At 31.6% G+C, this 17693-nt stretch overlaps 1 non-coding gene and 1 pseudogene across 1 annotated transcript; one reads left to right on the forward strand and one right to left on the reverse strand.

Moving 5' to 3' along the window:
* Positions 1-3173: 3173 nt before the first annotated feature.
* Positions 3174-8273, reverse strand: LOC149514083 (uncharacterized; annotated as a pseudogene).
* An 8115-nt stretch (positions 8274-16388) lies between these two features.
* LOC149514084 (small nucleolar RNA R71) lies at positions 16389-16495 on the forward strand. The gene has a single exon (XR_016329458.1). It is a non-coding gene; the product is annotated as a small nucleolar RNA R71 (small nucleolar RNA).
* Positions 16496-17693: the final 1198 nt, after the last annotated feature.

The following is a 17693-nucleotide window of genomic DNA, read 5'->3' on the forward strand; positions in this document are numbered from 1 at the left end:
CTTTTTCGAAGGTGGAATAGATTGATATTGAGAGGTATAAGGCTGTGGGTGTTATTGTTGATATGGAATTTGATGAAAACCTATGGGGTTTTATGGTTTTATGAATTAAAGCTACTATGGTGCATGATTAGGCTGAACAAGGATAAGATTACTATTTTGTTGTTGATTCCAAAAAAAATAGTATTATTCCTCCAACCAGGGTTATATGTAAAAGCATAGGGGTTGTTAGGTTGCCTTGTGTTCTACCCTAAGTACTTGGCACTCTTAGGTTGACTAAGAAAAAAAATTAGACTATGGGTGTAAAGGGAATTATGTATCATTATCAAAGTTAAAGCAGTAAAAGTTTTTAAAAATTTTAATTTCCTAAAGTCAATATGAATCAATAAGATTTTACAAACAACATATATATACAAGCATGCATAGGTTCAGTTAAATGTGTTACCTTGAACACCAAAAATCCCTTGGTTAAAATTTAGTGATCTTCCAAATAGATTCTATTCCAAGAAGCAGCCCAAGTGTTTAGCCTCTAATGGTGATCCACACGAACTCTTGTGAAAGAACTTTCTTGAAAGTTTGGTAGAACTTAAAGCCACACTATAACTAGTAAGTGTTTGTAAGACCTCTTGTATTTTCTTGAGTGATCTCTAAATGCTTTGCTAGTTACTCTTATAAGAAAGGGTAGCCTGATGTTCTTTTTATAGGGTAAGCATTTGGCCACATTAGGTTTAATGCTCGAAATACAAATTTCCATAATTAACCCTATGCTAGCTGAATATACCAAATAAGGGAAACACTTTCTCTTTTTTTTTTTGCCACTATTTTTAGTCATACCAAAATCAAATTAAGTCCAACTTAATTTGTCCCGGTTTTAATTTCTCACAATTGTCTTATTGTGTGTGACCCATTAGGTTCTTTAGCATGTTGGCAATTAACATAAGCATTATAAGCCTTAGTATTCGGTTATGGATGGAACAAACTTTTTGTCTTCATCACCAATTCTTCAATTAGCCAATCTTATGTTTATAGATCATGATCAATACTAGCTTAATTGCCATGACCCCTAATTGCTAAAGAAAAGTCAATATGGCTTGACAACCTATCCATGTATAATTAATATCATTTCATAGTATCTTGGTTTGAACATTGAGTATAGTTTAATGTCCATCCAATCTTCTTTTACCATGTTAAATATTGTCCTTAATATTAACTCACAAATAAGTTTTATAACAATTCTAAAACTTTATTTAACTTTGGCCAAAGATTTCTTAAGTTAATTCAATCAAGACTAGTTGAGATACTCTCTTGATCATACAAGGTGATGAATCCCATCTTGATTGCTTCATGTATCTTTATATGCCTTATGTTATACCTAACAATAATTGATTGGAGTATTCTTGGTTAGAACCATAAATAAAGTCAAAGTATAACATTCATTATATAAGATCATAAGTAATCTCAAGTTAAAGGATGACTTATACAACCATCGCATGATAATGTAGCTATATACACTATGTAAATTGTAGTATAGTATTCTCATATCAGATCATGTTTAGTGAACTTGTTCTTGTAACAAGCACCCACATGTTAGCTAAAGTTTACCCAAACTTCAAGCTATAGATGGGTTGCTTGCTTCATAAGTAAGAGCAAAACCATGTGTTAGTCTTAACAACTTTTGCCAAAGACCTCTTATCAATAAAGCATCAACTAGAAACAATTTTGGAACATATAGTTTTTATGTAATAATGATCTCATAATTACGATATCATTATATTGCAAAGCTTTATTTATATTATGAGGATTTTATCATATAAGCATCAACATTGAAATATATGTATACAAGCTCAATGATTAAAAAATAAGACTTTTATAAGATATCAAATATCAGAGTACTACAGATATGACAATGTCTTAGCCAAAATATGATTAAGCTTGAAGGGCAAATACCAACCATCTCTCACTTGCACTAAAGCCAATCATTCATGTATCTAATACCATATTTGACTATATGTTTATCTTGTTTCTAAAGGGACATAGCTTTAGTAAGAGGATCATCAATGTTATCCTCAATGGGTACTCGTTCAATTTTAACATCACCTCTAGAAACAAAGTCTCTAATTAGATGATATCACCTCAATACATTTTTGGATCTTTGATGAGACCTTTGTTCCTTAGCTTGAGCAATAGCTCCAATGTTGTCACAATAGACTATAATGTTGTCACAATAGACTATTATTGGATTAACAATGCTAAGAACAACACTTAGTTTAGTTATGAACTTCTTAATCCAAACGGCCACTTTTACAGCCTCAGATGCAGAGATATATTCAGCTTTAGTTGTAGAGTTCATAGTTGTACTTTGTTTGGAACTTTCCAACTCATTGCTCCACCATTCAAAGTAAAAACATAGCCACTTTAAGACTTGCTATCATCTTTGTCGAATTGAAGGCTTGTATCACAATAACCTTAACAAGGAGTTCGACTCCACCATAGATAAGAAGCATAAGCTTAGTTCTTCTTAAGTACCTAAATATTGTTTTCATAGCCTTCCATTGACATTGACATAGATCTGCTTGATATCTATTATTGCTGCTTTTTATATAGCCTGCTATTACACAAATCAAGTAATAAAAGGAAGTACACCGGTATTACCTCCACAGGGATCATAGAATGTATTGTTGGGTTGTTCACAATTACCAAAGGTGAAAGCCTAAAATCTTTTTTTTAATGTGTAGATAGAGATCTAAACTTTACCAATTGTCACTTAAGAAGTTAAAAAAAATGTTGCTAAAAACTAGATTTAAGGAAACAAGATTGAAAAGATTGAAAAGTAAAGAAAGCTTGAAAGTGCTAATTCCTTAAAGTAGACTTAGAATAAAGATTGCATGAAAATACTCATATATTAAAAAAGAAAATGATGGTTGAATCTTGCAAGAAATAAAAGAAAGCTTGGATTGATCTTGAAAAGAAAATAATGCTTGCTGAAATTAAGAATTAAAAGAACAAGATTTGAAACTTGAACACAAGAAAAGAAAAGATCTTGAAAATAATACTTCTTGAATTAAAATAAAAAGTTAATAGCACGCATAGTCCCTAAACTTTGGGCTAGATTTTATATTGGTCCTTATAATTTAAAAAATTCTAATCGAGTCCTCAATTGCCCAAACATGCATCAATATAGTCCCCCTATTTGTTAGACTATCTGAATTGATGGTAAATCCTACATGGCATGACACTAATCTTTCAAACTTATATTACATGAAATTTTTCAAAGATTTGAACATATTACATGGAGGAAGACTAAAACTTTTTTCTTTTTTCTCTTTTTTTCTCCCCATTCTCATCATTTTCATCACCAAACTTTTCTATCTCAATCAAATCCCTACCAAGCTCTGACCTTTGCAACTTTACAAGTTTTTTTATCAAAGGCCAAAACTTTCATGTCCAAATGTTTATCAAAGGCCACAAGTTTCCTTTCCCCATTCTCCTCATCCTTTAAGTAGTGCTGCTATAGTTTTTTTGCTTCTAAAGTAACCAATTTCAAGAATGCAATCAAAGGCCAAAACTTTCATATCCAAATCCTTGGATTCTGACAAAGTTAAAATTTTGGGAATTTCCCTATTACTGACAATTTCATTCACAATAGGAGATCTAGTAAACTTAATCAGTTGACATAAAACTTTTAAGCAATGGTTGGCTATACAAAACATGGCATCTTGTTGAATCTATTTTGTACAATTTGGGTTGTAAAAGATTGACTATAAAACCAAAAAACTTTCAATTTTAGGATTAAATTCTTTAACTCACAATTAAACCCACTTGATTTTTGAATTGAGCCAATAATCGAACTAACTCGTCTTTGTTCTTTCATGTCTCTTTCAAACCCTTTATCAAGCTCTTGATGCTCTCAAGGTCAATCCAAACTTGAATCTCATACTCAATCGAACCAACGATGTAAGAGATAAAGAGTTGAGACTTGACAAGTTAAGAAGCTCTTGAAGTTGTAACCACAAGTTCTTTCAAGGTTATAAGGCCAGCAAGGTATTGAGAATGGGTAGAAAGATATGGGTTTTTGGAGAGGATTGAATTAGACTCTATTTCAAAGTTAAGAAGAGCTTTAATGGTGAATGGATGATGGGTGGTCAAATTTTTTGTTAGTCTTTTGCCTTTTTTGTTTTATAATTTGTTTAAAAACCATAAAAATTCCACATAATCTATTCAAATAATAGAAAATTTCCATATAATACAAGTTTAGAAGATTATCTATCATGCCACATAGGATTTATCATCAATTTAGATGGTCTAACAGATGAAGGGACCACATTGATACACATTTAATTAAAAACTCAATTAGAACTTTTTAAAGTTTAGGGACCAATATAGAATTTGGCCCAAAGTATTGGGACCTCATGTTGTATTAACTCTAAAATAAAAGAATTTAAAGAAACAAAAGCTTTATGGTTATTGGCAAATCTATCATCTAAGCTAATAACTCAACTAAAGAAAAGAAAACTAAAAACTAAAGAAAGAAAAGAAGAGAGGAGTGGAATGGGATGAGATGATGAAATGAGTGAATGACTTCCCTATTTGTGGAGAGGGATTTGACCATGGGGGAATAGGGTTATAAGAAGTTGCTTTTTATTCAAATACAAATAGATAAAACTTAATCTTTCTTTCTAAAGCATCATGGTCGAATAAGACTCTTCATAGTGGAATGGTATTAGCCAAATAGTCTTGAAAGTGCAATCCTGGCCTTTGATTGAATCTTGATTGAATTAGTATAATTCTCCTCCATTAGATTCAGCTAAGGCTTTGAAATTCAAGAATAAGTTAATTTTTATCCAATTTTTGAAATTCAAATGGATAAAATCCTATTTTAAGTCAAAATCTTCGAGGCTAAGCAATAAGTTTCATGTCGAACTTTAAATGCTTCTTGGCCGAATGTATCTAGCCTTTATTATGGAAAATTTGCATGGAGGCTCTATTGGATGGGTTTGGCCGAATAACACGGTGAGTGAAGAGTCCATGATCTAGCAAATTAAGCTTCTCTTTTGTATGGGTGAATGAATAGAGTCCTTGTGCAACATAATTTTTTCATAGCTAAGCAAAAGAGTCATGCTTGGATCACATTTTCTTCTTGGTCAAAGATGATGGAGTCTAAGTAAGCTTGCAATTGCATTCAATCCTTTTTGTATGTGATCGAACACATCATGAGAGAGTTCTTGTGTAGCTAAAACTCTATGAATGCATGAATAAGCTTCCAAAATTGGGCCAATATTTCTCATTTGCATGCTTGCATGCATGGCTTGCATGAAAATGAAGTTCTTGAGCTTGAAAATCTAAAATCATGAAAACAACATGAAAAGCGCCAAAATTCATCTAAATTTTAAATTTTAGCACCATTTTTAACATGTAAAAACACTATATATTTAGGTGCTATCAATCTATTTATTATGCTTAAAGCATACGAGATATCAAGCCTTGTACATAGCATTGGATACATAATGGATCCAATTGCCGAAGCATATGGAACCTTATTTATGCTATTTTTCTCAAGTTGTGTCTTAGGACACATGTCCTTGAAAAGATTTATGCCATGCGACACTGGTAAGAATTTTTTTTTAGATTTTTCCATGCTAAACCTTTTTAGCACTTTTTCTACGTATCTGGTTTGTGAAAGACTAAGCAACCTCTTTGATATATCTCTATAGATCCTTATGCCCAACACATACATTGCTTCTCCCAAATCCTTCACAGAGAACTTCTTTGATAACCAAACCTTGGTAGATTGTTGCATGAGTATATTGTTTCCTATAAGCAATATATCATCCACATACAGCACTAAGAAAATGATTGCACTCCCACTTTTCTTCTTGTATACACAAGGTTCATCTATATTTTCTATGAATCCAAATTCTATAATTACTTCATGAAAATGTATATTCCAACTCCTTGATGCTTGCTTAAGTCTATAGATAGACTTTTAAAGCTTACACACGATGTTAGCATTCTTATTAGATTCAAAACCCTTGGGTACTATCATGTACACATCCTCTTAATTCCCATTAAGAAATGCCATTAATAACCCTAGGATTTATAGATATTTACATATCATTTGAGAGTTAAAATTTTGAAAATTTTCATGATTTTTGCTCAATAATGAAGTAAATTGGTGATTTTTAGGTTTGCATAAAGAAATGGAGTATTTTGAATGTCAACACCAAGTCCTATGCAAACCATACAAAGGTGGCAAAGTTAGACCAAGCATGTAAGGATGTGATCTAAAGGTCACACACAAGTCTAGCCCTTCAAAAAGCCAAATCGAGAGCACTAAAGATGCAAAAGATATACTATCATTTGTTAGAATGAATGCAAGAGTGATTTGTGTGATCTCCTAATGAATCCATAGGTCATTCAAAATCCAAGAGATATGGCATTTTAATGATGATTTGCTAAACACACAAATCATGGATTTTAATAGTTGATAGAATGCTCTCTTAGATTACAAATTATGGGAAACAGTGGATTATATACAAATAATGAATTATTGGAGAATCCCATGATTTATGCAAATAAAGAAAATTAGATTTAAATGTTGATTTGCTTATGGTTGACCAAAAGCCTTTCTTGGAATTCAAATTTTAGGCGACAAAGGTATTGGAGGCAATAGTAGAATTGGGATTAATCACAATCCCTTAATCAGAGGAATTGCAATTAATTACTTGCCAAAGACAATAATGTCCAAATTCATCCCCTTTGGCTAAAACTCACATTATAAATAAGTCATGTACTGCTCTTGTAAAAGGGACCTAATCCCTCATTCCCTATCCCATCTTCCATCATCGAAACAGTTTTTCTTTTCTTTCTTTGTTTAGTTTTAGTTTTTTTTTTCATTTGGTTAACGTGATAGCTTAGCCTTTTCTTTTGTTCTCATATGTTTGATTTAATGTTAACTTTCTTTTACAATTACAACAGCTCTTTTTTATTTGTTTAATGCAAGCATACTATTTTCTTTAAGTACTGTCGTTCACTTTCTTCTGGTTTGTTTATTGGTCTGGTTTCAATTCAACATTTTCAAAAGCAATCTATTTTATTTACTTTTTAAATCTTGCAAGCACTTTTATTTCTTTTCAAGCACATTCGGCTATTCCTAATTCCCCTTCCTAAGTTTTTGATTTCATTAACTTCCAAGTTTATTTATTACAAATCTGCTCTCTTTTAATTTTAATGCATTTGGCCACACCATAACTAGAAAGATTTCTATTTTCTTTAGCTTTGTTCTATCGGCCTTTACATTATTAAGTCTCATTTTGTACTTTTCCTCATTCTAAACATTCTACCATCTAGATATAGAGTTGAAAGGCATAATTTTAGTGCTTGATCTAGCACCATTATATAGTCCTCATGCGATCAACAACCCGACTCACACATTATTACTTGATAGCAACTTGTGCACTTGCAGCCTCACAAAAAGTGGCAATCAGTCATTTTGACATCCATTTGCCATATCTCAAAGTCATGGTATGTAGCAATAGCAAGCAAAATCCTAATGGATTTTAACATGGCTAATGGTGAAAAAGTTTCATCAAAATCAACTCCTTGTTTTTTATTGTAACTTTTTATAATTGGCCAGGCTTTGTATGTTTGTACATTGCTATCCATGTTAATTTTCTTCTTGAAAACCCACTTACACCCTATGGGTTTTATCGCTTTGGTTGGTTCCACCAAAGTCCATACGTGGTTTGCATACATTGATTCCATTTTGGATTTCATGGCCTCATGCCATTTCTCAGAATTACTGTCCAACATTGCTTCTTGATAGGTAGTAGGATCATTTATGATCAACTCATACTTGTCCATGAGAAATCCATATCTTTCAGGACCTTGATAAGTCTTACTTGACCTACAAAGTTCTTATGTACAAAATTACTCAGATATGCACGTATGAGCTTTGAAACAAAGAGCTTATGCAGAAGATGCAAGTAAAAGTAAAGAAAATCTTACAAGATGAATAACAAGTAGATCTTTATTGTAGAATCAGCAATACAAGCTTTAGCAAACATTTTCGACTGTCCATCTAGTGCCTTAGCCATTGGCTCAAGTTTCATTCTTATGTCAATTTGTGTTTCTTGAACTTCTTTAAGTTCTACTTTACTCCCATTGTTCTCTTCAAGGATAAACTCTTTTTTCAAGAAGACAACATGTCTAGAAACAAACACATTTTGTTCTTTAGAGTTGTAGAAATAATATCCAATAGTTTCCTTTAGATATCCCATAAATTTACACTTAACCGATCTAGCTCCAAGCTTGTCAGCTTATGGATGTGTCACATAAGCATCAAATCCCCAAATCTTTATATGTGACAAGTTAGGTCTTTTGTCTTTCCATATCTTATATGGTGTCTTGTCAACGGATTTAGATGGAACTATATTTAGAAGATAAGCAGCTATTTCAAGTACATAACCCAAAAAGATATTGTAAGATTTGAATTGCTCATTATGGATTGAACCATGTCCAACAAGGTTCTATTTTTCCTCTTGGAAACTCCATTGTGTTGTGGTGTTCCAAGTGGAGTCCACTATGAGTGAATCCCATTCTCTTTTTGATAACTTAAAAAATCAAGGCTTAAATACTCACCACCTTGATCAGATCAAGTGTCATGATACTTTTACTAGTTTTCTTTTCAACCTCAATTCTAAATTCTTTGAACTTTTCAAAAGACTTGTGTTTCATTAAATATGCATAACCATATCTTGTATGATCATAAGTGAATGTGATGAAATAGGAGTATCCTCTTCTACCATATGTGTTCATTGACCCACATACATCTGAATGTATTAGTCCAAGAACCACACTGGGTGATTTGGTCATCTTTTTTAACAAACATGATTCACAAGTTCCATATAATTCATAATCAAAAGGATCAAAGTATCCTTGTTTATGTAACTTTGTGATTCTTGTTTCATTGATGTAACCAAGCCTACAATGCCATAAGGAAGATTGATTTAGTTTATCTAGTTAAGCTTTCTTGACATTTATATTGAAAACATCATTGTTTAATCTAAGAACATATAAGCCATTATCATTCATTCCCATGCCATAAAGCACATCATTTAAATAAAAGGAACAACAACTGCCTTTAACATTAAATGAGTATCCATAACTCATGCATAAATAAAAAACTAAAATGATGTTTCTAGTTATGATAGCAATATAATAACCTGAAGTAAAAGTCTCTTTAGACTTCTTTTCAATCATAAACATACTTGAAGTAGAAGTTTCTTTAAGACTTCTTCTCCTTCAAGCTTGCCAAGTAGACCTTGCAATTCCTTTTTCAATGACCTTTTTTACCATAATAATGACATGCACCGTTGTCCTTCTTGATGTTTCTAGTAGGCTTGATAGCCTTGCATACATCCCTTTTCTTATCAACCTTTTTAGTTTTTTTCTTCTAGGCCAACTTCTTCTTGGCCTTAGATGAAGAAACTAGACAAGCCTTAGGCTTTTGTTCTTAATGGATTTTTTGGTAGTTTTAAGCATATTGATTGCATTGAAATTTTAGCCTTTTCATGCTCATTTTTAGTGTAATTTAATTCATATTTTGGCTTGTTTCTTAGGATTTTTGGCAAAAATTTCTCCTAAATATATATTTATCTCATGTGTAGGTAAAATCATAAAATTCGAGAATTTTGGACAATTTTGATACATTTTTGGAAGATTTTTGTTGTAATTTGTGTAAATGGCCTAAACTAGATCAATAAGCAAATTTGACATTAAAGGAGTTTCCTTGATTTTTCTTGCATATTTTTTTAGAATTAATTTCATAATTTTGTAGGATAAATATATTAATAAAGCTTTTGGAAATTTTGTGTAGAAAGAAAAAAAGAAAAAAATATAAAGGATGAATGAAGGATGTTTAGACATGGTGCATGAATTAAACATCAAAAGTACAAATAGTCAGTTAGGATTAAGGGCACCAAATAGTTAAACTGAGTTGACATTTCAAAGAGCTTTCATTGGGTATAATTTGGACTTTTTGGAAGTGGCAAAATAGATGAGGAAGGCTTGCAATTGAGGAGGAACAAAGAAGCCTACCAATAGCCATGCACCAAGTGTAGAAGAAAGGAACAAAGAAGTCTCTAGAAGCTCACCTCATTGTTGATATTTTAAAGAGATGTTTTGTGGCTCCATTCATCGGTCACCTACCTATAAATAAGAGTGGAGCCAGCCATCTTAGGGAGACTTTAGCTTAGGATTTTATTGTTCTTGTTCTTTAATTTATGCACTTTCCTGTACTGCATTTTACTTTCTTAGCAAACAAACAGCCCTTGATCTTCATGTTTTTCTATTGATTTTGATTGTACTTTTATATTTCCTCGAATATGTTTTAGTTTTCTTTACAATTTTGGCAATGAAACATGCAAATTTTATTGATTTCTAGCTCAAATTTATTGATTTTTCGTTGATACTCAAATCTATTTTTCAATCTGCCAGCTCTGACCTACCTGTGGTTGTTTGATGATATCTCATTCAAATCTTACATGTTTTTGTTAAATTTTTTTTCATAGTTTCCTGATTCAATTAGCTACAACATTTTAAAATTTAGCTTCAAACTCACACCATTGCTTTCCAAATCAAGCTTGAAAGATTTGTTTGGGTGCAAGTGATAGGTGCAAGTCAGATGTGGTCAATCAAATTTGTCATGGAACTGCTCTCTCCTTGGCAAGTGGTTTGCCTTCTTTCACACTAAATCCTTAGTTTTACTTGTTTATTTGTTGATTCTTACTTGATTTAGTTTATCTCTTTACATTTCATTACTATTTGGTTAATTTTCTTATATGATGTTCTATTTTTTGATAATTGTGTGCTATTTAAATTAGTTCAATATGCTAGAATTTCTTGTTTTTGATGCATCTTCTTTGTTGAATCATGTAGTAAATTTTTGATTTAGCTTGGGTTAGCTCAATTTTAGTTCATTCTCTCTAAAAAATTTTAGGTCTAATTTTTTTCTCATTTGAATTGGTAGATATTACTATGAACTCAGTTTCAGTTCTAAATTTTTCTAGTTAATTCTTGCACTTTCTTTTCATTGTTGTTCTTCAAATTAGTTTCTCACATTGCTTCTTTAATGTTCTCTTAATTTTCAGTTCATATTCCATTGATTTTGTGCAATTTAAGTCCAAGATTTTAGTTTAAAGTTTGGTTTTTCAATTTACAACTACTTTCAGTTTTTCAACCTTTTGCTTGGATTTTACAATTTTCTTGCATTACTTTTATTTCATTTTTGTTTTTATCTCAGAGCATTAATTGTCCTTTTTTTTTTTATTTCAAGTTTGATTTCATGATGTTTGTTAACATTTAGAATTAGGTTTTATTCTTGGAGTCATAGTTTTCCTATTATAGCTTTATATTTTTTATTTTGCAAGTTTAGTTGCATTTTGCATTTTCATTACTACAATTTTACTTCAAATTTGTTTTTACCTTGATTTAGCTACTTTATTTTACATTTTATAACATGTATTTATTTTATGTTCTTGTTCATTTTCATTTACTTAGTTTTATATTTTTTATGCTTTATTCACTTTTAATTTTGTAGTTAATTTTCATGCTTATTTATTTTAATCAAATCAACTTTAGAAGGGTATGAAGATAACAGGTATTTAGCTTAGGAATGTCTTTTAATAATCCTCATGGGATCAACATCTAAACTTTTATAGTCTCTATTATTACTTGAACGGCTTATTTGCTTGCAGAATTGTCCAGCCACATATTCTTCAATTGTGGTAATGTTACTGCCATCTTATACATATTGAAGTTCATTACAAATTCTGAAAAGCTACTAGGAATAAATGACAAGATCAAGTCAATACTTATGATCCATCACAAATCCTAATTATCCAAGTTTCTCAACCTAACTGATCATCTTAAGACGATGCACTTTATTGAAGAGCTCTTAGAAATAACTATTCGAAACACTTCCTTAGAGGTCTCAAACCTTTCAGTTTGGTCTTGTTTGTCAAACAACTCTTTAAGATGCAGAATGATTGTCAGAGCGTCTATATTCTCATGTTGCCTTTGCAAATTCAGGGGTCATGCTAGCCACTATGATACAGATGGCTTGATCAGCATGGTCTTTATAGGCTTCATAAACCTGCCACACTACATCATTAGCACCAGCATCTGGTTTCAATGGAACCAGTTCATCAAGAATATAAAGCATGTTCTTTTGCCTTAAGACAAGCTTCAAATTATGGTATCAATCATTGAAGTTTGGCATTTTAAGCTTGTTAGCATCAAGTATGCTATAGGAAAACAAGTAATTACTCATTTTGCAACCTATAAAATTGAACAAGCATCAGTTATATTGTTCAATACCAATATAGATAAGGTCCAAATCTATATATTGGTTGCTCCCACTATTTTAATCAAATCAGTAGCCTTTACTATCAATTTAGAAAAATTATATTTTTTTAATGGGCCAAGATCCCATTTAGTTTACCACAACCTTGAGGTTTGTCTTAACAAGCCATGATAAATAAATTAGGTAGATAACTTGCTTATCAATCATATCCCCATATGACTCTTAGATCAATTGAGTGACAACTCCTTGTCTAATCTCATCTTATGTGATTCGCCCAATCATTGCCTCTATCATTATATGGTTAAGTTTTTCACATTCGGACAGTACAATGATAGGTAAGTAACACGCATTAACCATAACACAACCTTGTTTTAAATAATGAGTGCCATGAGTTGTCTCAACAAGCCCCACTAGTAGAAAGTTTAGTTATTTATGTTAATGAAAGGCATCAAGACTTAATATTTTTCATGAGAGGTTTTTGATTCATCATAGGTCTCATCAAGAATGTGTAAGAATTCATCATATATCCAACACATGTAATCTTACCATACATCTCATAATTATACATGGCCTTTATCTCATATAAATTCTAGCACATATAACAATAAATCAATATAACATACATGGTATTTATCTCATAACTAATATGCATACTATAACAATCATCATGTTTGGTTCAAATTCATGATCTCACAAATCTATTCTTTGAATCAATATCAATATCATATATCAATTATCAATTATCAATCCAACTCAATGTGATGCAAGGCATAGACATGTTTAGCTAGCATGGCCAAATATGTCAACTATTATCTTAAGAACATGTAATTTACAATCATAATTTCCTAAACCTTTATTAAATTATAATTTTACTTGAATTTTAATGTAACATGATTAGCATAACTCTAAACCATTTAGGAATGTCAATCAATTAAAATTAAGCCAAATTACATGCATTGGGATTTTCCTAGTTTAACTAGGTGTTGTAGTGAAATAATTTCTTGTTAATTAGAAGTTCTAAACAATTTAGAAAGTCCAATTCAATTTGGATTTTATATGAATCTTATTTCTCAAACCCAAAATATTTATGAATCCAAATTCAACAAGAAATAACACCAATCTAGGGCTTGGCTGAAAACCATCCAAGAAAGAAAGCAAGTTGTGGCTAGGGTAGTTTTTATGGAAAGTAGTTTAGGCCATCTTTCACTATGTCACCCCTACTAGCCACCATCCAAGAGTTCTAAACTCTCTCCTATACTTTCTTATGCCTTTGCTCATGATTCTTGAATCACAAGTAACAACTACTTTGACTTTTATAAAAACAGCCCACTAAACTTAGTGATCAAGAAAACAAATCTTGAAATCTTGGTGAACAAGTTTCCTAAGATTCCCAATATTGATTACCAAGTAGATTTTCATTAGTGAGCATGTTTTTGAAATCTCTCAAATTTTAAGAATACCGGCTGCATCAAGAAAACCAATTACCTAATCATATTAGGGTAACCAAGCATCATATGTGTATTTTACATTCCCAGCTGCCACTGACAGATTTTTGGGTTGAACTTGTCATCAACTTTTGAATGACCAAATCAATTCCAAAAATTATGAAATTCTCACACAATGATCATAAATATGTGTATTTTCATGTGTTAAAATCTGATAGTCAAATAATATCCCTAGAGTATGAAACAATTTTCATAGTATTAGTAAGGTAGAATTTTCTTGATATGGACAAATTGCAAACAAAAACTTCTTTGAGCATGCAAATGATATCCATAAATCATAAAATTTCCTAAGACATCATGCTTTGATATTATAAAAGAATGCAATCAAAACAATACAAAAAAAAAAATGAATTTTTCAGCTACTACATCACAACAACATATTGCAATCAAAATAGTTTTGATATCATGAACAACGAAACAAATTTCTAATTTTTATAATCTATATTGACAAGGCTTTAATACCACTTAAAGGGAATTATGTATCATTATCATAGTTAAAGCTATGAAGTTTTTAAAAAATTTTAATTCCCTAAAGCTGAGACCAATCAATAAGATTATACAAACATATATATACAAGCATGTATAGTTTCGGCTAAAGGTGTTACCTTGAATGCCAAAAATCCCTTGGTGAAATTTGGTGATTCTCCAAATAGATTCCAAGCCAAAAATCTACCCAAGTGTTTAGCCTCTAATGGTGATCCACATGATCTCTTGTGAAAGAACCTATTTCACCTAAAGGTGATACCTTGAATATCGAAAATTTGGTGATCCACATGATCTCTTGTGAAAGAACTTTCTCTAAGATTTGGTAAAACTCAAAGCCACACTATAAATAGTAAGTGTTTGTAAGACCTCTTGTATTTTCTTGAGTGATCTCTAGATACTTTGTTAGTTACTCTTACAAGAAAAGGCGACTTGATGTTCTTTTTATAGGGGACGCGTTCTGCCACATTAGGTTTAATGCTGGGAATACAAATTTGCATAATTAACGCTATGCTGGCCATATGTACCAAACAAGGGAAACTCTTTCTCTTATTTTTTATTTCCTCTATTTTTGGTTATACCAAAATCAAATTAAGTCCAACTTAATTTGTCCCAATTTTAATCTTTCACAATTATTTTATTATGTGTGACACATTAGGTTTTTTAGCATGTTGGCAATAAACACAAGCATTGTAAGCTTTAGTATTCAACTATGGATGAAACAAACTTTTTGTCTTCATCACCAATTCACCAATTAGCAAATCTTATGTTTATAGATCATGATCAATGCTAGCTTCATTGCCATGACCCCTAATTGCTAAAGAAAAGTCAATACGGCTTGACAACCTATCCATGAATGCTTTTGTGTATAATTAATATCCTTTCATCACATAGTATATTGGTTTGAACATTGGGTGTGGTTGAGTATCTACTCAATCTTGTTCAACCATGTTAAGTCTTATCCTTAACATTAACTCACAAATAAGTTTTAGAACAATTCTAAAATTTTATTTCATTTTAGCTAAAGATTTCTCAAGTTAATTCAATCAAGACTAGTTGAGATACTCTTTTAATCACACATGACGATGAATCCCACCTTGATTACTTCATGTATCTTCATATGCCTCATGTTATACCCAATAATACTCAACTGGAGCATTCTTGGTTAGAACCATAAGTAAAGTAAAGTCAAAGAATAACATTCATCATATAAGATCATAAGTAATCTCAAGTCAAAAGATCACTTATACATCCATCACATGAGAATGTAGCTATAGACCCTCTGTGAACTACCATATAGCATTCTCATATCGAGTCATGTTTAGTGAACTTGTTCTTATAATAAGCACCCGCATGTTAACTCAAGTTTACCCAAACTTCAAGCTATAAGATAGGTTGCTTGTTTCATAAGTAAGAGCATAATTGTGTGCTAGTCTCAATAGCTTTTGTCAATGTCCTCTTATTGATAAAGTATTGACTATGAACAATTTTGGAATATATAGCTTTTGTGCAATGGTGATCTCATAATTACAATCTCATTGTAATTCCCTTGCAAAGCTGTATTTATATTTTGAGAACTTTATCATATAAGCATCAACATTGAAATATATGTATACAAACTCAATGAGAAAGAAATAAGACCTTTATAAGATAGTAAATATTAGAGCACTACAAATATGACAATGTCTTAGCCAAAATATGATTCAACTTGAAGAGCAAATACCAACAGGGTGGACCTATGTTGACTAAGATTAGGCTAAGAATATGTAACCTTAATATTCAAAGACTCTAAAGATTTGGCTAGGGAATCTACCATAGCATTTAATACACGAAACTTACTAAGTTTGTACACTCCTGAAGCTTTCCTAGGATGTTGTCTCCCATTGAACCACTAACAATTATTAATGGCCATGTCATCAATCAATTCATATGCAATATCAGAAGTCTTGCTCATGACTACATCTCCTACGACAACATCTAGAATGGTCCTAGTGGTATGTATCAACCCATTATGAAATATCTGAATCTCCAGCCATTTAGGTAATCCATGGTGCGGGTAGTTCCTCAAGAACTCCTTGTATCTTTTTCAAGCCTCATACAAGGCCTTTGAGTCATGTTAGGCAAAAGTAGTAATCTCATTTCTAAGCTTGGCCATCTTTTTTAGAGGAAAAACCTAGGCATAAACGTCTGAACTAAATCATCCTATATGCTAATAGAATCTGGTGGCATTGAGGTTAACCAACTCTTGGCTTTATCTTTAAGGGAAAAAGGAAACAACCTAAGCTTAATGGCTTCTTTAGTAACACCATTATGTTTAAATGTATCGCATATCTCCAGGAAATCCCATTGATGAGCATTAGGGTCCTCACTTGTATGACCACTAAATTGAATTGACTGTTGAATCATTTAGATGATTATAGGTTTAATCTTGAACTTCTAGGCTTGAATGGCTAGCCTCCTAATGCTAGGTTAGAATCTATTAAGATTTGGGCATAGCATAATCTCTAAGGGCTTTAGAGTCTTGCTTTGCTATGGTGGTAGGATCGAGTGGTCCCTCCTTTTTAAGTCTTCTAAGTGTGGTTTTGATCTCAAGATCTAGAGGGATGAGTGCATACATTTGCGACAAGGATAGCTAGATCGAATGTAAAGCATCTAAATGAAAAATCAAAGTATGTACAAGTGAGAGAAATGAACAATAAGGTAAAGTAGACTATGTACACCCTAAGCAGCCAAAATGGAAGCAACCTATAAACTAGCCTAGCTTATGTACATTAAGGGTGAATTAATCTATAGATGAACATGGTGAAACACGATATTAGCCTCAGACTCTTGACTCTAAATCCCTAGCAATAGCCCCAAAAACATAGTTGCGAAATTTCTTATAAGGACACAGTTCATTTAAGTAATAATAGTGACCGAAGGTCAAGATATCACCCCACAGGGATTAGCTAAAGAAGCTTAGTCTAACTATCTATTATTTCCACACTTAATCTAAAGTTGATTTAATCAAAAGAGGGATACAATAGTAAGCTAGCATGAACAAGTAAAGCAAACCAATAGTAAACAATGCATATAACTGAAAGTACATCAATGAAAAAAACAAAAAGAACATACTTGGAAATTTTATTAAAATAGTAGCTAACATGCTTTGACTTGAACCTAATATGCTTTGAGTATAAATATAATCTATGAAACCAAAAATAACAAGCTCAATTAACAACTAAACAGTAGCTAACAAACAATAACCAAAAACAACTATGTTAATTATCTCTTAACTTCTAATAATAGAAAAATCTAGAAACTGACTAAAACTTGATCCAAAAAACTTCTAAATTGTAAAAATTGTA

Source organism: Durio zibethinus, chromosome 17 (assembly GCF_047325235.1).
Source record: "Durio zibethinus cultivar Kanyao isolate XHJ-2024 chromosome 17, ASM4732523v1, whole genome shotgun sequence".
In the NCBI taxonomy this organism is placed as follows: domain Eukaryota; kingdom Viridiplantae; phylum Streptophyta; class Magnoliopsida; order Malvales; family Malvaceae; genus Durio; species Durio zibethinus.